Genomic DNA, 22,888 nt, shown 5'->3' with positions numbered 1-22,888 from the left:
ATGCAAGAACATTTCACACTGCCTTCTGCCTGCAGCACATTTTTACACTTTAAAGGAAATTCAAATTCTTTGAACAGTATTAAAAAAAAAAGAAAGAAATCTTAAAGCTAAACAAAATTTAGTCTCACTAGGAATTGGTTGATAAATAATACACTCCTACTGTGAATATATTTTCATAGTGTTAAATATTTATTTATTAAGAAGTAGCATGTTTCCAAAAACATCTCTTTTGATAATCTCCCCAGTGTGGGACACACACACACACACACATACACACACACTATAGAATCAATGCTTTGTAGGTAAGAAGAAAAAACCTTTCAGGTTCTTAAGGAAAGTTGATGAGAATTCCTGGGCACAAGGATTGCTTTCCTTTATCTCAAACAGGTTTCTATCCTCATATAATCTACCCTAAGTTGTGTGTGTGGTGCTTAGGCTAAACCAGATTTCTGGCAATTCCTGTATGTTTCTGAGTAGCCTGTCAAGAAAGGCTTTAATGATGGAAGGCGAGGGAGACATAAAACACTAACGCATTTAGCTCCCTCATGCTCTTCTGCTGGCGGGCCTCTCCACTGTGAGGCAGGTCCTTGGCTTGAAGCTGACCCGTCGTCTCCCCTTAGCTTCTCCTTCATCTTCTTGGTGCCTTCTCTGATGAGCACACTATAACCTTTGCTCTGAAAAAAAAAAAAAAAAGAAGAAGAAAGCTGGAAAGGGATTTGCTGTGTGCCCTAGTCTTCAAATAGCCAACAAGACCCTGACTTGGCACCAAACCCAGTTCCTAGCTAGACATCCATTAGCAGATTAATTTACACCACATCATTTTCTTCATGGAAGAGACGCTTATTTTCTCTTCCTAGAATAGAGACTCACTGTGAATAGGCATTTGACTCCTACACCCGCAGTATTTCTGCTAACCCCTTCCCACCCCCAAACCAGAAACGTAACAGAGTTCACACAGTGTCACTCGGGATTGAGACTTCTTCCATGGCAAAGGGGGCACAGAAGTGGCTGCATGCCAGCTATTGATCTTACTGTGGTCTTTATTGGCTTAGTAGATGGACAGACTATTCTTTTGAAGGCCCACTTACTGTTCTTTAAGATGCAGAGTTCCACCTAGGTCAGCATATAATTCATATTTCAGTTTCTCCTGTAGTAGGATGTAGGAGTCAGGAAATAACATCTCTCTATTACGACTAGTGATCTACTGAGCACATCTCATCCGTCCAATTCCTGAGGCATTGGGCTCTCAGTGTCCAGGGATACTAGTTTCAGAAAGAGGAAGGCTTCAGTTCAAACCATGCTATGAGTTGATTGAAATAGACTGCCGCCCAGCTTCTTGACTCATGGCATCTAACCCACAGACAAAAAGGAATTGATTGTAAGGAAACTGTTTCTGCATGAGAGAGCAAAGGCATGCATGTGCGAAAGAGCTAAAGATCTTAGAGGTTGCTCCCAGTCCTCTCTTAACTGTAATTAAAGGCAATGGGAAAGCACTTACTCAATTAGCAGAACTGCTAATGACCCCGAGCCTTTGAGAAAAAAAAGATTCAGTCCACACCATTAAACAAGGATTCACAACCAACTCAGGCAATCACAGGGAGGGAGATGGGAAAAGGTGACTATAACCGTTCATTTGTGGCCACGTGATCATGCAGACATAAATAATAATTATGGGCCTTTCTATTTCATTTTGTTATGGTTATCTATGTATATGTAATTATACAAGTATAAATGTCTCATCTGTTACCTTTGTACGTCTTCTCTCACATCTCCTTGTCATGTGATGGGTAGTAACTTAATATGTATAGGATAGAGTACCAAAGGGGACATGCATGCCACCTGGGCGACAGGGTAGCATCTTCCAAAGTCAAGAAAAAGAGCCTTAGAGTTTCTTGTGGAGGAAAGGTAAGTGTGATTTTGGTTACACTTGGGAGACACATCATAGTGGGAGGGGACAGTGCACAACCTTAATGTGGAAACTGAATGTGACACAGGAGGGGTAGGTACAGCTGTTTAGTGAGCAGACATGACTAGGCTGAATTCTGTCTCCTAGGACTCCCTTTCCTTTGTATTTTGGGTAGGTGGGGCCACAAGTGTGAATCTTGGGTAAGAGCTGGAGGCAGAAGCAAGCTGCAGTTACTTTAGAGCTCTGAATGCTGCCCTATCACTGCTTGGCCATTTCTTACATGAGGTAGCAGCTAGGCCTGCAACAACCTACCATCCTCTGGATGGTCCTCTGTAAGCTTATAGAACTCTCCAGCCAGGTCTGAGTGTGTGAGTGTGTGTGTGTGTGTGTGTGTGTGTGTGTGTGTGTGTGTGTGTAGGGTCCTTCTCCTATAGAACACCATATAGCTAATATAAAAATCATTAAGAAGAAATGACAAAAAAAATTGTTTGCTTTTATGAGTTCCAACTGTATCTGATGTCCAGCCCATCTTTCCTTCTTTACATTCATTTTTTTTTAAACTTTTATTTATTTATTTATTTATTTAATATTTTTATTACATATTTTCCTCAATTACGTTTCCAATGCTATCCCAAAAGTCCCCCATAGCGCCCCCCACTTCCCTACCCACCCATTCCCATTCTTTTGGCCCTGGCATTCCCCTATATTGGGGCATATAAAGTTTGCAAGTCCAATGGGCCTCTCTTTCCATTGATGGCTGACTAGGCCATCTTTCGATACATATGCAGCTAGAGACAAGAGCTCCGGGGTTCTGGTTAGTACATCATGTTGTTCCAACAATAGGGTTGCAGATCCCTTTAGCTCCTTGGGTACTTTCTCTAGCTTCTCCATTGGGAGCCCTGTGATACATCCAATAGCTGACTGTGAACATCCACTCCTGTGTTTGCTAGGCCCCAGCATCGTCTCACAAGAGACAGCTATATTTGGGTCCTTTCAGCAAAATCTTGCTAGTGTATGCAATGGTGTCAGCGTTTAGAAGTTGATTATGGGATGGATCCCTGGATACGGCAGTCTCTAAATGGTCCATCCTTTCATCACCGCTACGAACTTTGTCTCTGTAACTCCTTCCCTGGGTGTTTTGTTCCCAATTCTAAGAAGGTGCACAGTGTCCACACTTTGGTCTTCATTCTTCTTGAGTTTCATGCGTTTAGCAAATTGTATCTTAAATCTTGGGTATCCTAAGTTTTGGGCTAATATCCACGTATCAGTGAATACATATTGTGTGAGTTCTTTTGTGATTGTGTTACTTCACTCAAGATGATGCCCTCCAGGTCCATCCATTTGGCTAGGAATTTCATAAATTCATTCTTTTTAATAGCTGAGTAGTACTCCATTGTGTAAATGTACCATAATTTCTGTATCCATTCCTCTGTTGAGGGACATCTGGGTTCTTTCCAGCTTCTGGCTATTATAAATAGGGCTGCTATGAACATAGTGGAACATGTGTCCTTTTTACCGGTTGGGACATCTTCTGGATATATGCCCAGGAGAGGTATTGCTGGATCCTCCGGTAGTACTATGTCCAATTTTCTGAGGAACCGCCAGACTGATTTCCAGAGTGGTTGTACAAGCTTGCAATCCCACCAACAATGGAGGAGTGTTCCTCTTTCTCCACATCCTCGCCAGCAACTGCTGTCACCTGAATTTTTGATCTTAGCCATTCTGACTGGTGTGAGGTGGAATCTCAGGGTTGTTTTGATTTGCATTTCCCTGATGATTAAGGATGTTGAACATTTTTTCAGGTGTTTCTCTGCCATTCGGTATTCCTCAGGTGAGAATTCTTTGTTCAGTTCTGAGCCCCATTTTTTAATGGGGTTATTTGACTTTCTGGAGTCCACCTTCTTGAGTTCTTTATATATATTGGATATTAGTCCCTTATCTGATTTAGGATAGGTGAAGATCCTTTCCCAATCTGTTGGTGGTTTTTTTGTCTTATTGATGGTGTCTTTAGCCTTGCAGAAGCTTTGTAGTTTCATGAGGTCCCACTTGTCAATTCTCGATCTTACAGCACAAGCCATTACTGTTCTATTCAGGAATTTTTCCCCTGTGCCCATATCTTCAAGGCTTTTCCCCACTTTCTCCTCTATAAGTTTCAGTGTCTCTGGTTTTATGTGAAGTTCCTTGATCCACTTAGACTTGACCTTAGTACAAGGAGATAGGAATGGATCGATTCGCATTCTTCTACATGTTAACAACCAGTTGTGCCTGCACCATTTGTTGAAAATGCTGTCTTTCTTCCAAAGGATGTTTTTAGCTCCCTTGTCGAAGATCAAGTGACCGTAGGTGTGTGGGTTCATTTCTGGGTCTTCAATTCTATTCCATTGGTCTATTTGTCTGTCACTATACCAGTACCATGCAGTTTTTATCACAATTGCTCTGTAGTAGAGCTTTAGGTCCGGCATGGTGATTCCACCAGAGGTTCTTTTATCCTTGAGAAGAGTTTTTGCTATCCTAGGTTTTTTGTTATTCCAGATGAATTTGCAGATTGCACTTTCTAATTCGTTGAAGAATTGATTTGGAATTTTGAAGGGGATTGCATTGAATCTGTAGATTGCTTTTGGCAAGATAGCCATTTTTACAATCTTGATCCTGCCAATCCATGAGCATGGGAGATCTTTCCATCTTCTGAGATCTTCTATAATTTCTTTCTTCAGAGACTTGAAGTTTTTATCATACAGATCTTTCACTTCCTTAGTTAGAGTCACGCCAAGATATTTTATATTATTTGTGACTATTGAGAAGGGTGTTGTTTCCCTAATTTCTTTCTCAGCCTGTTTATTCTTTGTGTAGAGAAAGGCCATTGATTTGTTTGAGTTAATTTTATATCCAGCTACTTCACCGAAGCTGTTTATCAGGCTTAGGAGTTCTCTGGTGGAATTTTTAGGGTCACTTATATATACTATCATATCATCTGCAAAAAGTGATATTTTGACTTCATCTTTTCCAATTTGTATCCCTTTGATCTACTTTTGTTGTCGAATTGCTCTGGCTAGGACTTCAAGTACAATGTTGAATAGGTATGGAGAAAGTGGACAGCCTTGTCTAGTCCCTGATTTTAGAGGGATTGCTTCAAGCTTCTCACCATTTACTTTGATGTTGGCTACTGGTTTGCTGTAGATTGCTTTTATCATGTTTAGGTATGGGCCTTGAATTCCTGATCTTTCCAAGACTTTTATCATGAATGGGTGTTGGATCTTGTCAAATGCTTTTTCCGGATCTAACGAGATGACCATGTGGTTTTTGTCTTTGAGTTTGTTTATATACTGGATTACGTTGATGGATTTCCGTATATTGAACCATCCCTGCATCCCTGGGATGAAACCTACTTGGTCAGGATGGATGATTGTTTTGATGTGTTCTTGGATTCGGTTAGCAAGAATTTTATTGAGGATTTTTGCATCAATATTCATAAGGGATATTGGTCTGAAGTTTTCTATCTTTGTTGGGTCTTTTTGTGGTTTAGGTATCAGAGTAATGGTGGCTTCATAGAATGAGTTGGGTAGAGTACCTTCTGTTTCTATTTTGTGGAATAGTTTGTGAAGAACTGGGATTAGATCTTCTTTGAAGGTCTGATAGAACTCTGCACTAAACCCATCTGGTCCTGGGCTTTTTTTGGTTGGGAGACTATTAATGACTGCTTCTATTTCTTTGGGGGATATAGGGCTGTTTAGATCATTAACCTGATCTTGATTCAACTTTGGTACCTGGTATCTGTCTAGGAACTTCTGCATTTCATCCAGGTTCTCCAGTTTTGTTGAGTATAGCCTTTGGTAGAAGGATCTGATGGTGTTTTGGATGTCTTCAGGATCTGTTGTTATGTCTCCTTTTTCATTTCTGATTTTGTTAATTAGGATGCTTTCCCTGTGCCCTCTAGTGAGTCTGGCTAAGGGTTTATCTATCTTGTTGATTTTCTCAAAGAACCAGCTCCTTGATTGGTTGATTCTTTGAATAGTTTTTCTTGTTTCCACTTGGTTGATTTCACCCCTGAGTTTGATTATTTCCTGCCGTCTACTCCTCTTGGGTGAATTTGCTTCCTTTTGTTCTAGTGCTTTTAGGTGTGTTGTCAAGCTGCTAATGTGTGCTCTTTCTAGTTTCCTTTTGGAGGCACTCATAGCTATGAGTTTTCCTCTTAGAAATGCTTTCATTGCGTCCCATAAGTTTGGGTATGTTGTGGCTTCATTTTCATTGAACTCTAAAAAGTCCTTAATTTCTTTCTTTATTCCTTCCTTGACCAAGGTATCATTGAGAAGAGTGTTGTTCAGTTTCCACGTGAAGGTTGGCTTTCTATTATTTATTTTGTTATTGAAGATCAGCTTTAGTCCATGGTGATCTGATAGGATGCATGGGACAATTTCAATGTTTTTGTATCTGTTGAGTCCTGTTTTGTGCCCAATTACGTGGTCAATTTTGGAGAAGGTACCATGAGGTGCTGAGAAGAAGGTGTATCCTTTTGTTTTAGGGTAAAATGTTCTGTAGATATCTGCCAGATCCATTTGATCCATAACTTCTGTTAGTTTCACTGTGTCCCTGTTTAGTTTCTGTTTCCATGATCTGTCCATTGGTGAAAGTGGTGTGTTGAAGTCTCCCACTATTATTGTATGAGGTGCAATGTGTGCTTTGAGATTTACTAAAGTTTCTTTAATGAATGAGGCTGCCTTTGTATTTGGAGCATAGATATTCAGGATTGATAGTTCCTCTTGGAGGATTTTACCTTTGATGAGTATGAAGTGCCCCTCCCTGTCTTTTTTGATGACTTTGGGTTGGAAGTCAATCTTATCTGATATTAGAATGGCTACTCCAGCTTGTTTCTTCAGACCATTTGCTTGGAAAATTGTTTTCCAGCCTTTCATTCTGAGTTAGTGTCTATCTTTTTCTCTGAGATGAGTTTCTTGTAAGCAGCAAAATGTTGGGTCTTGTTTGTGTAGCCAGTTTGTTAGTCTATGTCTTTTTATCGGGGAGTTGAGTCCATTGATATTAAGAGATATTAAGGAAAAGTAATTGTTGTTTCCTGTTATTTTTGTTGTTAAAGTTGGCATTCTGTTCTTGTGGCTGTCTTCTTTTAGGTTTGTTGAGGGATTACCTTCTTGTTGTTTCTAGGGCGTGGTTCCTGTCCTTGTATTGGTTTTTTTCTGTTATTATCCTTTGAAGGGCTGGATTCGTGGAGAGATAATGTGTGAATTTGGTTTTGTCGTGGAATACTTTGGTTTCTCCATCTATGTTAATTGAGAGTTTGGCTGGGTATAGTAGCCTGGGCTGGAATTTGTGTTCTTTTAGTGTCTGTATAACATCTGTCCAGGATCTTCTGGCTTTCATAGTCTCTGGTGAAAAATTTGGTGTAATTCTGATAGGCTTGCCTTTATATGTTACTTGGCCTTTTTCTCTTACTGCTTTTAGTATTCTATCTTTATTTAGTGCATTTGTTGTTCTGATTATTATGTGTCGGGAGGTATTTCTTTTCTGGTCCAGCCTATTTGGAGTTCTGTAGGCTTCTTGTATGTTCATGGGCATCTCTTTCTTTAGATTTGGGAAGTTTTCTTCTATAATTTTGTTGAAGATGTTTGCTGGTCCTTTGAGTTGAAAATCTTCATTCTCATCCACTCCTATTATCCGTAGGTTTGGTCTTCTCATTGTGTCCTGTATTTCCTGGATGTTTTGAGTTAGGATCTTTTTGCATTTTCCATTTTCCTTGATTGTTGTGCCCATGTTCTCTATGGAATCTTCTGCACCTGAGATTCTCTCTTCCATCTCTTGTATTCTGTTGCTGATGCTTGCATCTATGGTTCCAGATTTCTTTCCTAGGGTTTCTATCTCCAGTGTTGCCTCATTTTGGGTTTTCTTTATTGTGTCTACTTCCCTTTTTAGGTCTAGTATGGTTTTGTTCATTTCCATCATCTGATTGGATGTGTTTTCCTGTTTCTCTTTAAGGACTTCTACCAGTTTGGTTGTGTTTTCCTGTTTTTCTTTAAGGACTTGTAACTCTTTAGCCATGTTCTCCTGTAGTTCTTTAAAGTCCTTCTTGATGTCCTCTACTATCATCATGAGATATGCTTTTAAATCCAGGTCTAGTTTTTCAGGTGTGTTGGGGTGCCCTGGACTGGGCGAAGTGGGAGTGCTGGGTCCTGATGATGGTGAGTGGTCTTGGTTTCTGTTAGTAAGATTCTTACCTTTACCTCTCGCCATCTGGTAATCTCTGGAGTTGTTATAGTTGTCTCTGTTCAGAGGTTGTTCTTCTGGGGATTCTGAGTATCCTCTGTCAGCAGACCTGGGAGACAGGCTCTCTCCTCTGAGTTTCAGTGGTTAGAGCACTCCCTGCTGACAAGCTTTCCTCTTAAAGGGAAGGTGTACAGATATCTGGGGTTTGGACCTCCTCCTGGCCGAAGAAGAAGGCGGAAAACAGGACCTTTCCCAGATGCTGTGTTGCTTTGGCAGGTCACAGAAGCTGTAGGCTTCTGTGGTACACACTCTCAGCTGTGCAGACTAAGTTCCTAAGTTCAGTGGAGTCCTGGATCCAAGATGTGCTCCCTGCTCCTGAGGCAGAGGGCTCCTGTGCAGGGCAGACCACTGTCTTCCAGCTAGGAGGGTGCCGGATGTCTGTGGCCCCAAAAGGGTGCTGCCTCAGCGGCTCTGTGGCTCCTGCCTGTCCCAGAAGCTGTCTGCCTCTGTGGTCCTCAGTCTTACCTGTACAGACTAAGTTCGGCGGAGTCCCGGAGCCAAGATGGCGCTCCCTGCAGGGCAGGTCACTGTTCTCCGGCTGGGAGGGTGTCGGATGTCTGCGGCCCCAAAAGGGTGCTGCCTCAGCGGCTCTGTGGCTCCCGCCTGTCCCAGAAGCTGTCTGCCTCTGTGGTCCTCACTCTGACCTGTACAGACTAAGTTCGGCGGAGTCCCGGAGCCAAGATGGCGCTCCCTGCTGGGCAGGTCACTGTCCTCCGACTGGGAGGGTGCCGGATGTCTGCGGCCCCTAAAGGGTGCTGCCTCAGCAGCTCTGTGGCTCCCGCCTGTCCCAGAAGCCGTCTGCCCCCGTGGTCCCCACTCTGACCTGTACAGACTAAGCTCAGCGGAGTCCCGGAGCCAAGATGGCGCTCCCTGCAGGGCAGGTCACTGTCCTCTGACTGGGAGGGTGCCGGATGTCTGCGGCCCCAAAAGGGTGCTGCCTCAGCGGCTCTGTGGCTCCCGCCTGTCCCAGAAGCTGTCTGCCTCTGTGGTCCTCACTCTAACCTGTAGACTAAGTTCGGCGGAGTCCCTGAGCCAAGATGGCGCTCCCTGCAGGGCAGGTCACTGTCCTCTGACTGGGAGGGTGCCGGATGTCTCTACATTCATTTTTCTTTTACACAAAATATGCTCATAGACTTTATTTTCCAACATCATATGTGAAGATAATAGCCTCACAGAGGTGGTTCACTATACCCCATAAATTTGGAAGGTTAAATCCCTGGACCTACATGATAGGCATGCATACACACACACACACACACACACACACACACACACACACTTATATACATATACATATACATATACATATACATATACATATACATATACATATACATATACATATACATATACATATACATATACATATACATATACATATACAATGCATGCACACATATTTACCACTTTTTGCTTCCTTTATTTAAACATGATCATTTTTAGTTTTAACATTATATATTTTTACATCATTTCTTCCCTTTCTTCTTCCCTCTAACCCTTACCACATTCTCTCCCTTCAACTCTCTTTACCTTATTCCTTCCTAAATTCATTACTTTTTATTATTATTGTCATTCATATATGCATGCATAATAATTTTATGTTTGAGATCTTTGTCTGCTTGTATGTCTATATACCATATGTGTCTGGTGCCCGCAGGAACCAGAAGAGGGAATTGGATTCCCTGGGACTAGAGTAACATAGTTGTAAGCAACCATATAGGTGCTGGGTTCTCTGGACGAGCAGCTAGTGTTCTTACCCACTAAGCAATCTCTTCAGCCTTGAAATATAGTCTTTATAGAGCAAAGCTTTTTGAAGTTTGATCAATATAGTATAAACAGTATTTACTTAGGTTGTACAATTCAAATGTTGATGTAAACCGATTTCTAAGAAGCAACCAGGTTATCAGAAGGGATATGTTTGGAACATTTCCTTGTAGCAGGAAGATCTAGAGATATAATCGTTAGACCAGCCTCACTGGTAAGTGGAGAGGAATATGCTTCTCTGGATAAGGCTTCTGAAGACCTGATTCTCCCACATCAAACAGAAACCCTAGCCAGTGGAGTAGAGCTAGGCACGGCTGTCTCCAGAGGTTACCTAGGCAACCCAGGACCCACCCTTCAGCCAGTAAGTTCTGAGTGGGATATCTGACGGAGACACTGAATGGCTCCAGCCTGAATAACATTCTTGTTCGTTTTCTTTACAGCATGAGAATGTGAATGCTGAAGCCCCAAGCCTGTCTTTTCACTGGTTTCTCTCTGGCCTGGATTGATTGCCCACTGCCTAGATCAGCCAGTAGAGAGATTGTTTTTCAGGGTGCCTTTGGGTCTCCAACAAGGAGAATCAGAGAAAGCAACATAATGCGGGAGGCATTTGATTGCCAATCAAAGATCTAGAGTTTTAACAGAACTGTGGCATATTTCCTAGATATGTGACTATATACGTGATTCTCATTTTACCTCATCTCAGCTGTAACTAAAGGAGCTAAACAATGTGATATTGAAAATCTCTGGATTCTGTGCATCTAAGGGTAGACCAATACAAGCATCACTGATTTACATGTGCAGTTATGCCAAGGAAGACATAGATAGCCTGAGTCAAATTCCTTCTGGTTACTATGTTAGACGCTATAACACAGGCATTCAACCACCCAGCCAATCATTAGGGATATGATAAGATATTTTCTAGACACTGGAAATAGAAAGATGAATGGAAATAGGATTCTCCTTCTTGAATTGCCCATAGCTCACTAAGGGGAGATAAATATATTCATTGCTAATGTCAATATGTGGAAATTTCAGTAAGGATGTTCAGAACCAAGAAGGCGTTTGGTGATATTGTTATCCTGTAAACCCTGGACAAAGTTACAGGCAGACAAGCGACCTTTCCTTTTGTGGAGAAGTCATGGTTGTTACCCTTACTCCTTACCATGTGCTGGTACTGACAATGGTAGGATTTTCATGTAGCACAAGTGTCGGCAGGCCCCGAGGAACAGGGAGAAGAAAAGGAAGAGAATAAAATCCTGTCCTCCACGGAGCCAACCATGTAACCATCATGGTTTCTTTACTGATAGACAACCAAAAACTTTCTGAGAAAAAGGAGACAGTATCTAAGATTGGCCCACTTTAACTAGCCCAGTGTTATCTATTTATATTCTTCATTATAATTGTGGTGGTTTAAAACTGGAAGTTCATCCTCACTGGACAAATACGCATTTTTGAGGTTATGTCATGCAAGCTAAAATACTTACAAATAGGCATCTAAACCCTCCAGATACGGATTTCAATCCTTACATTTCTATTTTCAAAACACTTTCTGAGGCTTCTCAGTTTTGTCAATAATCAAACAGCTGGAGGGGCGGTAGAAAAAAAAAAAACACTTTCTGCCAACAAATTTACCCTGGATATCACTTTTATTTCCCTGGCTTGTATAGCTGAAGACACTAGTAAGCAAACAGATCGTATTTAAATTTTAAGTGATGTAGCATTCACCACTGGAAAGCCACGCCAAATGGCTTCCAGGGAGCCGACAAGGTGGGGCCTGTAGCTGGCTGGTCTCCCAGTACCACCTACTACCTCCAACTCCAGAGATGCCATCAGATCCCACCCAAAGGAGCCAGTAGTCCCCAAGAAACAATGAGCCATTCTTATAAGACACAACCGGAGCTCTGTTACTGCGGCACAGGAAGGTCGGATAAGATCTCCCAGCCCCAGCATTCCTTTGTGTCAGCAGCCGCAAGTGGGATGTTCCTTCTGTGGTCCTTGCAGGGTGAGAGGAAGCAAGCTTTGAAACACAATGTTCATTGAAATCTGCTTTCATCTGAGGAATCCCCAAGTGGCTCCTGCTTCGAGGTGCATTCTGTCTGCAGCTGAGCCCTCCTGATGCATTTCCGTTGTTTGTTCTGGAGGGAAGGCAGAACCTTCATAAGACTAGGTAAAGGGCATCTCATTGTGCTGGATAAGGCATTATGTGTCAGGATGTCTCCAGTGAGTCTGGTGCCTAGAAGGTGCAATAAAAAGAAAATAAACTAAACAATTGAGTCCTTCAACGTTGTGGCTCACGGATGGACCAGGGGAAGACGCCGCCTCTCTGGTGACTCCTGGGGTTGCACAGCTTGCTGCATGACCTTAGGAGCAGGAAGTCATTCATTGCTCAAGCTGCAACCTTGGGCACAATGCCACTGGGCACAGTGGCAGAACTGAATAGTGTCCTTAGGATTTGCTTTCTAGAACTTTCTCAAAGCAGGATGGACCCTGTGAGCCACTGAGGGGCTACCAGTGGAAGAGGGAACTGACCAGTGTCAAGCATACACGAGAAGCTGCTTCATTCGGGCCTCAGGATTCAACCACCCTCTCATGCTGGAGGAAAACCAATCTCCGTACAAAGCGATTCTCTTTTGTTAAGAACTGTTCCAAGTTAGCACACAGGGAAATGGGTAATGCTATTTGCTACTTCTATGCTTCTTGCTTAATCCTCTTTCTTCATCGTCTGTTTCCTTCCTGTCTGGCCAAAGTCACCTGAGCCATCCAGCTTGTAACACAAGGCGAGAGGAACAGCCCATGTTCGTGTGGACAGAATAAACACTGTCTTCCATATCCAGGGCTCTTTTTAACTGTGCATGCATATATATTTTAAAAATAATTTTTGAAAGGTTCTACATTTTATTACTGGACAAACCACACCCCTAATTTAGACATGAGCAAGTCTCCAGGTTAAAAATGTTGAGCTCCATCTGGTAGGACTGCCCAATGAGCACAACTCCGTTGTATAAACCCTCAGTCTTGCCGTTGTTTGTGTGAATCCTTACGGACCCAGCTGCCTCTCTCCCACTGCCCTCTCTTGGAATTGTATCTGATTTTGTTACCAGTTTTCATCAAGTCCATTGAGGAACAGGACAATGTTGCTCTTGTTTCTTGGCCAGGAATCACTTGATTTTGAAAGTCTTGTGAGAAGACACAGCGAGAAGCCGAATCAGGCGCAGGGTGCAGGATGGCGGAAGAAGAGAGAAGCTAAACATATTTTTTTATTGTTCACACATGAGCATTTTTGTCTATATCTGTGTCTGTGCACCGTGTGGGTGAAAGGCCTGTAGATGCCAAAAGAGGGCACTGGATCCCCCGGAACTGAGGTCAAAAGTGACTGTGGGCTGCTATGAAGGTGCTAGAAATCAAAGCCCGTTTTTTTGGAAGAGCAGCTAAAATGCCTTTAACCTCTGAGTCATCTCTCTACCCATCCCACTCTCACTTTTCCCCCCTCAGATCTCAAATTAAATGGGGAAGTGAAGTAACCATTGTCACTTTCAGGAGTAGAAGGGGTTGGTAGAGTAATCAAGGTTAGAGGGTTAGTTGAACCCCAAATTAGAGCCGTTAGCAGAACTCAGGAAAAAACTCAAGTATCAGGATCCTATTCGAGGATCCTAATCTAGGCCATGTTTTCAGATGGGCTGCCTGTTCTAATTTGACTTCTATTATTGCTAAAAGTAAGTTGGGCAGGAACTTTATTTCAGAGCTTACAGTGTGCCATGAAGGAAAGTCAGGGCAGGAACTCAAGAGAGGAGCCTGGAGTCAGGCACGGAAGCTGAGGACACGAAGGTAGAGAGCCACTGGCTCTACTGTCCCCATGGCTTGCTCAGCTTGCTTTCTTAGACACCCCAGGACTCCTCGTCCTGATGTGGCATGCTCACAGTGGGTTGAGTCTACCTTCATCAATAGTTCAATCAAGAAAACATCTTACAGACTTGCCCACAGGCCACTGTAATGGGAGCATTTTCTCAATTGAGGTTCCTTCATCCCTATGGCCTGAGCTTACATCCAGTTGACAAAGACAAACAAGCAAACAAGCAGTCTATGATCTAAAACAGGTGGACAGACCAGAAATGGTGGTGCACACAATTAATCCTAGCACTCGAAAGGCAGAGGCAGGAGGATCTCTGTGAGGTCAAGGGCAGCCAAGTCTATAGAGTGAGTCTGAAACTAAAACAGAAGACAAACACATGGCCAATGAGCAATCTCAACACTGAGTGTGGGGACTGGGGTTCGTCCATGCCAGACGCTTAAGCCCTTTGTGCAAAGGGTACTGGCCTGATCCAGAATCAGACCGTGACACTCGAAAAGCCTGGAAGATATTTCTTAGAATCCAGTGTACTTGTTCTAGCCCAAAAGAACAAACGTCACTCTTAGGACTGACGCAGGACACTGACAGAAACTACAACCCAGGTAGTTAACTTTCCAAGAAGGAAATAAAGAAGTACTAAGAAGTCAAAGTTCTAGCTAAAATTTATGAAACGAACCCAAGCATCTCTTGAAATGGCTAATTTTCTTCTGAGTTACTAACAGAACACTTGAATTCTGGGAAAATTTTGTTGAATCTTTGTAGAAGATTCTCTGTGAAAGGATTACCCAAACCTAGATAGAGCAGTCACTCCTGGTGACCTACCTTTGACTTAAATTTCTCATTCCTGATTGTAACTCCTCTCTCTCTCCCTGTCTCCCTCTCCCTCTCCCTTCCTCCTTCCCTCTCCTTCTCTTTGTGCCTGCATGTGTGTGTGTGTGTGTGTTCCACCTAAATGTCTGGAAGGCAGACAGTTTATACTCTTAGAGAACATAATTCAATTTATTTTAATTCAGCCCAAAAAGGTTATGTGTTGAGCGACAGCTGTGTTAACTGCTTGCAGCGAATAGTTACACCCTCGTCCTCAAGGAGAATACGAAAGTGTGGCCTGAAGACACTGGCAGGCTTTCAGTAGGATTTCTATGCCTGCAGCATGGGCCCCTGACTTATGGGCGAACAGGAAAGGCTTTCGGAAGATGATTCTGTGCAGAGAAATGAACTCGAGGAGAGGTGAATGGGCCTAAAACACAAATGCTTAGCTGAGGGTGACAGGCAACCTCTGGCCATGAAGTTGATGATGAGGAAGATCAGAGGGACACGGCGTGTACCTATGGCCCCGCAGTGAAGACAGTCCTGAAATAATAAACGTCCATGAGAACACAGATGCAAGGGACCGGATTAGTCTCCATCACTTTCTGATATCAAGACTCCAGAAACTTGACAGTGTAAGGCGAGGAATCAAAAACAGAAAAGACAAGCAGGGCAGAGCTTCGGCTCTGATTAAAATACGTAAGATGGCATCATGACGACATAAGATGGCGTCATGACGACGTAAGATGATGTCACAATGACATAAGATGACGCCGTCGCTACCCTGCAAGTCGGAGGAGAGCGGTAGAGTGCTACTGAGCTCTTGGCAGGTGTATGAGGACACTTAGGAGAACCTGAAGAGTCTTTGTTATGAATTCCATTCTTCCTTCCTGAAAGTACAAACCACAGGGCACCTGCAGAGGCCTGACTGCAATTGTATGTCCCTAGAATAACAGAGAAAGAATTCAAGACACAAGAGAAAAGAGAGAGGGAGAGGTTCAAATTCCTCAGGAAACATGTAAAATGTTTCTAGTGATCTCAAGTTAAGAGGTGAAAAATGGAAGGTTGGAAGAGGACATAATTTTGAAGGGACACACATGAACACAGCCCCTTGAACTTGCTCTGTAGAAAGTTACAGTCGCAGGAGACTTCTGCTTAACAAAGAGCAGTGTATACTTACAGAAACCAGAAGCAAGAACAAGTATTGGGACATTTCTCTGGTGAAAAATCTAACAGAAATTACCCATATCGCTGTAATTTTTAAAAATCAGAAATTATTTAATCATTGCTACTAATTTAATAATAAAGAGGAGCCTGGGTGGACCATCAGAGAGAAGAGACTTGAATCACCCCTCCGTGTCTCACTTCCTCTTCATTCTTCTTGAACCTCACTCACTCACTCACTCACTCACTCACTCACTCACTCATGGCTTAGCAAGGTCAGGGAGCAGACAGCTCAGGACCAGTTAGGGCTCTAAACAAAGTGAACATGCAGAGCCCAGTATGCAAACAGCGGAAAGGAATGTGCTACTTCAGGAACTAACACATAAAGCATTTTCTTTTCTTTCTGAGTCACTCTCTTGGTTTGTCAGTGCTTTCATTTGTAATTATAATGTTTTTGAAAATTGAAGAAATTGAAATTAATAGCATGAATCTCAGCATTCATCTTTACATTATTCAATGTCTGCTTTATGCAAAATCAAAGGAACAAAAATACTTTACTCCCATTCAGGATCATAAAAACAATTTCTTTTTTTGTCCTCATATACGCATTTTGTTCTGATTAAAATGGTGTAAATGCTGGAGTCTAACGTAGATGTTTTAATTTGACTTTTCACTACACCTATACTCTACCACCAACACCCCACCACCAACACCCTACTAACAACACTCCACCTACACTACCCCAACACCAACACCCTACCTATAACATCCCATCCACAACACTCCACCACCAACACCCCACCATCAACCCCTACCACCAACACCCTACTAACAACACTCTACCTACAATATGCCACCACCAACACCCTGCCCATAACATCCCACCAACAATACCCTACCCATAGCACCCTACTACCAACACTCCACCTATAATACCCTGCCAACAACACTCCACCTACAACACCCCAATCCAACATCCTATCCATAACACCCCATCAATAGCACCCTACCAACAACACCCACAAACATTGTTATCCATGTGTCAGGAAGAGTAAAAGGCAAGTTAACTGTAGCACACCTAATCACTCCTTCAGGCTGTGATTCTAGCATGTACTGTTGGCTAATGCAGAGAAACAACGTACAACAGAGTCCATCCCCTGTTCATCTTACTGTGTTATTACCGCTTGCTCATATCTAAAGCAGGTCCTTATTCATAAAAATGTATTGCCTCTTGGCAGTTTCAGGCCATCCTCCATTATCATGGTTGATCTTGATTATCAATTTTCTGGGACTTAGAATCATCATGCAATCAAATCTCTGACCATGTGAGCTATTATTTAGATTAGGCTAATAAAGTGGGAAGACCCACCCTGAGTTCGAGAGGACTAAGGTATCAAAGCAGACTGATTACAAAGGAGCTGAGCAGCATCTTGCATCTCTCAGCTCCCTGGCAATAGATGCAGCCTCAGATGCTTCATGCTCTGGGAGCTGTCACCTCTTTGACATGGACTGAACATTGGCGCTCTGAACCAGAATAAATCTTTCCTTTCTTAAGGAGCTTTTGTCAGGCTATTTTACCACAGCAACAAGACAAGTGACTGATACACTCCTTTATCCTACTCACTCCAGAACAGACATAACATATATATTTGATGTCAGTCCCAATGAGCTAGCACAGTGCAGGTCCACTGGAGTGCTGTGCTCATGGACTGTAGATGAATGAGGCAATAATAACTTAGACATAACTAGACTCATACAGATTAGGTAGTGAGATTAACCAATCACAGGGAAATACAACCAAAGAAATGATGCAGTAGTCTAAGCCAAAGTGTTTTTATTAGAGATAAGGTCTGTGATTATTGGAGGCAATATATTGGCTACTACTACACTTGATCTCAACCCATAGGCAAAGAAGCAACTGATGACTATTATGATTTTAACTAACTTAATATTCTACATGCAGCTAGATCCTAGGTAGCATAAAAGCATAAAACATTGGGTCATGGCAGACATTTTCATAAGAGAGCCTGGAAATACATAGGAATGGCTTTTTGGTCTCCCTTTATACTAGAGAACCACCATTTGGGAGAATCACGCCTAGCGATGTGATGCACACATTTTGTAAAGACAATATTGGTCTCTCTTGTAGATTCGTGTACAGGCCAACTGGCATCTACGGCTTTGCGCATGTAAAGTTAGAATTTTCTGGCAAAAAGAAGGTAATATTGAAGTACTCGGCAGAAGGAGATGGGGGCTCATCCAGGAACTCATAAAAAACACTGTTGTGGCTGATTGGCAGTTTTAGCCTCTGCATCTGGGGAGTTATTTTTAGCAAACTCTTGACAATTGGTGATAAAGGGAGAGAATAGGCTATTTAAAAACCAAGCATCATTGACAAAATTTCATTTTAAACTGTTGTTTTTAATTGCCATGATTCTCTCAAAATCTCAACAAGACTTAAGAACAAAGAGTAATTTATTACCGTGTTTAGTGTCTTTTTATGTTATCTGCTGACTCTTAGGATCAAAGGTCAAAGGCTAGGGCAGGGAATTGTTGGGTGGCCATAAACAAGCAAGAGATAACACAAGAATGAAGGATCACAGAAGAGCGGCTTCCACCCTACGTGACCACACCACACAACTTCCACACAGACCACAGCCTGGAGCACGGGAGCCCAATGACTTGATGAATGCTTCACGAATGTTCTAAATTCCAAGTCACATCCCTTTTGAGAAATGCAATTTCCCTCAAAATTAGCAAAGAGCAATTGCCAAAAATAAATAAATAAATTCGATAAATAAATAATAGCACTGCTTTAGAATTTCTAAGTCATGATGTGTCAGTACTTTAGGAAGGAAAGATTGTGAAAGATCTGTAAAGAGCAAGCTTTGCAAAATGTATCATTTGTCTTGGGAATTTAAATTGACAAAGGCTTCAGGACAAGAAGTCTCCTTGGAATGCAGCCCTATGCTCACAGTCCGCTTAATTAATTTATGGCTAATGTCAAGAATGACACATTTCTCCTGTGTCTTGGGCCCTAATATATTTTTTCCCCGTGACTTATTGGAAGGAGGGTGGATAGCTACTTTGTAACCTCTAATTTGTGACTCAAACTCAGAATGTTGTCCAATTAGCACATGGTCCTAAAATGTGGACCAACTCATCTCCAAGTCTTCCAAGGGGTAGCAGCAGGCAAGGTGAGGGCAACGGTGAGAGCAAGGTGAGGGCAAGGTGAGGGTACATTCACAATGCCACCTGAAGCTTTACTGTTTTAGAAGTGCTGAGTGTGTGTGTGTGTGTGTATTTTTTTCTTTTATTATTATTATTTTTTTTTAATTTTATTTACATTTCAAATGTTATCCCCTTTCCCAGTTTCCCCTCCGTAAACCCCCTATCCCATTCTCCTTCCCCCTGCTTCTATGAGGGTGCTCCTCCAACCAACCTACCACTCTCACCCTCTTGACCAGGCATTCCTCTAACCTGGGACATCAAGCCTTCACAGGACCAAGGGCCTCTCCTTTCATGATGTCCAATTTGGTTGGTGGTTCAGTCCCTGGGAGTTCTGGGAGAGGGGGGTCTGGTTGGTTGATATTCTTGTTCTTCCTATGGGTTCCGAGCCCCCTCAGCTCCTTCAGTCCTTTCTCTAACTCCTCTATTGGGGACCCCATGCTCAGTCCAATTTTTGGCTGTGAGCATCAGCCTCTGTATTTGTCAGACTCTGGCAGAGCCTCTCAGGAGACAGTTATATCAGGCTCCTGTCAGCAAGCACTTCTTGCCATCCACAATAGTATCTGGGTTTGGTGTCTGTATCTGGGATGGATCCCCAGATGGGGCAATCTCTGGATGGCCTTTCTTTCAGTCTCTGCTTCATACTTTGTCTCCTTATTTCCTCCCTTGAGTACTTTGTTCTCTCTTCTAAGAAGGACCAAAGCACCCACACTTTGATCTTCCTTCTTCTTGAGCTTCATGTGGTCTGTGAATTGTATCATGGGTATTCCGAGCTTCTGGGCTAATATCCACTTATCAGTGAGAGCATACCATGTGTGTTCTTTTGTGATTGTGCTACCTCACTCAGGATGATATCTTCTAGTCCCATTCATTTGCCTAAGAATTTCATGAAGTCATTGTTTTTAATAGGTGAGTAGTACTCCATTGTGTAAATGTACCACATTTTCTGTATCCATTCCTCTGTTCAGGGACATCTGGGTTCTTCCCAGGTTCTGGCTATTATAAATAAAGCTGCTGTGAACATAGTGGGGCATGTAATCTACATGTTATACATGGGAGGATAATTCACTGTAATTACTTCCTCACTACTCCAGCCGAGAGTGGATCCTTCCAATATTAAAAAGACAACAGTATCCCTGCTTTGCTTCCTGTTCTTGTTACTAATCTGCTCTATAATAAAGAAACAAAGAAATCTCTAACCTAGCCCACAACTGAAGTTTTAACATATGGATTATTGGGAATCACCATTCTCTACTGTATAAGTCAGAGGTCAATCTTTAGTCCCAGATTATCTGGTTACTGGCAAGACTCTTGACATCATATGTCACAGCAAACTCAGGAGCTAATTTGGCTGAAGGACTCTCTCTCATGTCAGAAGATTTTTAATTAAAAGTTTTATTGTAGATGATATCTTCTACTCAAACATAAGGCAAAGAAAAGAAAGACACACAAATTACATCTCATGGGTTTTGGTGTGACAAGTATTTCTTAAAGCAAAACATTTAGCAATATGCAAACATTTTTGTGAAACTTGTTGCTATTTTCTTTTCGCTGTTGTTTGGATGGGAGAAGAGGAAAGAAGAATTCCTTATGATGGCACGCAGAAGTGGGTTAGTCACTGTGGCCTCTCACATAAACGGCCCCCATCAGGTTCTAGACCGTGGTTTGGAAGATGAACTATCAAGCGGGCAAGTTCAGTACTTTTCCACTTGGAACCTCTGTGCAGACAGAGTGCCATAGTCTGGAGTGGAAAGGCCTTGTTCTTACACAGGGAGTTTCATTTGCACTGCTTCACTGTTACGGACTGCCTAGGCTCTTTTAGGACTCCTAATTCTATATCCTTCAATGTTTAACATCCTCATACTGTTTTTAGTTAATGATCATGAGAACTAAATCAGTGTGTTCAGATGAAGTTTTGGATTGTTATTGGATGAAAGTTTCACCTACAGACAGATAAGTGATCTACTTCTGTGGTCATAGGAGCTGGCCTTGAAAGTCTCTAAAAAGAACTCTGAGAGCTGGCCAGCTTTCGGCAGTGCGTATAGAAATGTTATCACGTCAGTTGTAGCTAGAATGCCCACTTCCACTTGTTCTGCGATCAGCATCTGGGCGTGGCTTGTTTTATTTTTGCATCCTCTGCGTCATTAAATGATAACGTTTAGAAAAGTCACATTTCATCGTGGCTGACAGTATCTCATGAGCACAGAGCTTAATAAAACAAAGCTGTAGTAAGGGTTTTGGCTTTGCTTCATATTTCATTTCCCGTCCATGGCTTATTGTTCTTGGGGCTGGGGAGCATTCCGACATCCTTTAGAATATAGAATTCACTTACGGGCAGCAGCTGTCTATTCACATCGGGCTAAGGGAAGGAAACAAAGGACACTGTAGTCCTCAGCAACACGAACAAGTCCATCTTGTGGCCTTCATCTTCATTGACATTTGGCGTGGGTTAAACTTGAGCTAAAGGGCTTGATTATTCAAAGTTCTCTGACTCTTTTTTTCTTGTTTACGTTGGCATTCTGATTCTGCAGTCCGAACCAGACTTTTCCTTTTATCCACTCCACCTTAGACCATGGATTACCAGAATAAAATATCCAGTGAGGTAGAAAGAAAGGTTGAGGCATGTGGGGGATAGTGAGAAAGGTCACAGCTGGCTAGGATTTTGCCATGCGCTGAGTTTTGAAAAATTTGTTACCGGATTTTAAAGTGTATTTTCCGCTCACTAAAAAACCACTTGTGGAAACTATCGTGGCCGCCGTGGGAAAAGGAAAATGCTGGAAAAAGGAAAATATGCTCACCTCTGCTTCACCTTCTGCATAGAGGGGCAGACAGGACGACTCGCTCGCTCCTCCTCCGCCTATAGAGGAGGAAACGGAGAGGAATCTGCTGGAGAGCAGCTGTCTCAGGAAAGAGAGCGAGGCAGGCTTGGGACCACCCGCAGTCACTTCCTGGGCAGAAGCCGGCTTCAGGCGCACACCAGTCAATGCCCCCGCCTCCCTGGAGCCGGGCGTTTCTATTGTGATGCCTAAAACAGGAAAAAACGGACACGTGTTTATATGTGCGTCAGATACTTGGAAACCCACCGTTTTCTTGGCAACATCAGGATGTTTGTTTTTTGCCCATTACCTCCCACCCGCGAACTAAACAAATATAAAGCCAGAGAAACGGCGTTTACAGTAGTTCAGAATGCGGGTCCTTTATCCCATTGTTTCCTTCTTAGGTCAAACTAAGACATCCTACAGGAGTAAACCCAGAAAACGAAAACTAAAAATTAATCAGATATATAAATATCTGGCCATGCCTACCATCTCAACTTTGGGAGGACCAGGAGTTCAAGGTTATCCTCTGATGTATAACATGCTTGAGGTTCGCACAGGCTAGATGAGATGCTGCTTCAAAAAAAAAAAAATGTCATGTATATATGCAACAAAGTACACACGTGTGCACACAGGAACTAGAAGGTAACAAAGCGATGGATCTGAAAAACCGCTTCAAGAGTTATATCGATGCTAATTTAGTCAAGTAAAATATTTTTAAATTAATTAATTTTTTTACACTCCATACTTTATTCTCCCCTTCCCCTGTACCCCACCCCCACCCCGTCCACCCTCCTACTGCTCCACATTCCACACCTCCTCCCCATCCTCTGTGTCCACATGGATATCCCCACTCCCCAACCCCACCTGACCTCTAAACTCCCTGGAGCCTCCAGTCTCTTGAGGGTTAGGTGCATCATCTCTGAATGAACACAAACCCAACAGTCCTCTACTGTATGTGTGTTGGGGGCCTCCTATGAGCTGGTGTATGCTGCCTGGTTGGTGGTCCAGTGTTTGAGAGATCTCAGGGGTCCAAATTAATTGAGACTGCTGGTCCTCCTACAGGATCACCCTTCTCCTCAG

At 42.6% G+C, this 22,888-nt stretch overlaps 1 long non-coding RNA gene across 1 annotated transcript; it reads right to left on the bottom strand.

Moving 5' to 3' along the window:
- Positions 1-316: 316 nt before the first annotated feature.
- Positions 317-21,954, bottom strand: LOC147002572 (uncharacterized). Its single transcript, XR_015048516.1, has 3 exons — positions 21,788-21,954; positions 1,089-1,262; positions 317-674 (listed from the first exon to the last, which is right to left on the bottom strand). It is a non-coding gene; the product is annotated as an uncharacterized LOC147002572 (long non-coding RNA).
- Between the last annotated feature and the right edge of the window lie 934 nt (positions 21,955-22,888).

This window comes from Mus caroli, unplaced genomic scaffold (genome assembly GCF_978045245.1).
Source record: "Mus caroli unplaced genomic scaffold, Mus_caroli_1 scaffold_9, whole genome shotgun sequence".
NCBI classification, from domain to species: domain Eukaryota; kingdom Metazoa; phylum Chordata; class Mammalia; order Rodentia; family Muridae; genus Mus; species Mus caroli.
Note: the sequence above shows the minus strand (reverse complement) of the source record. Positions and strands in the feature narration are given on the sequence as shown.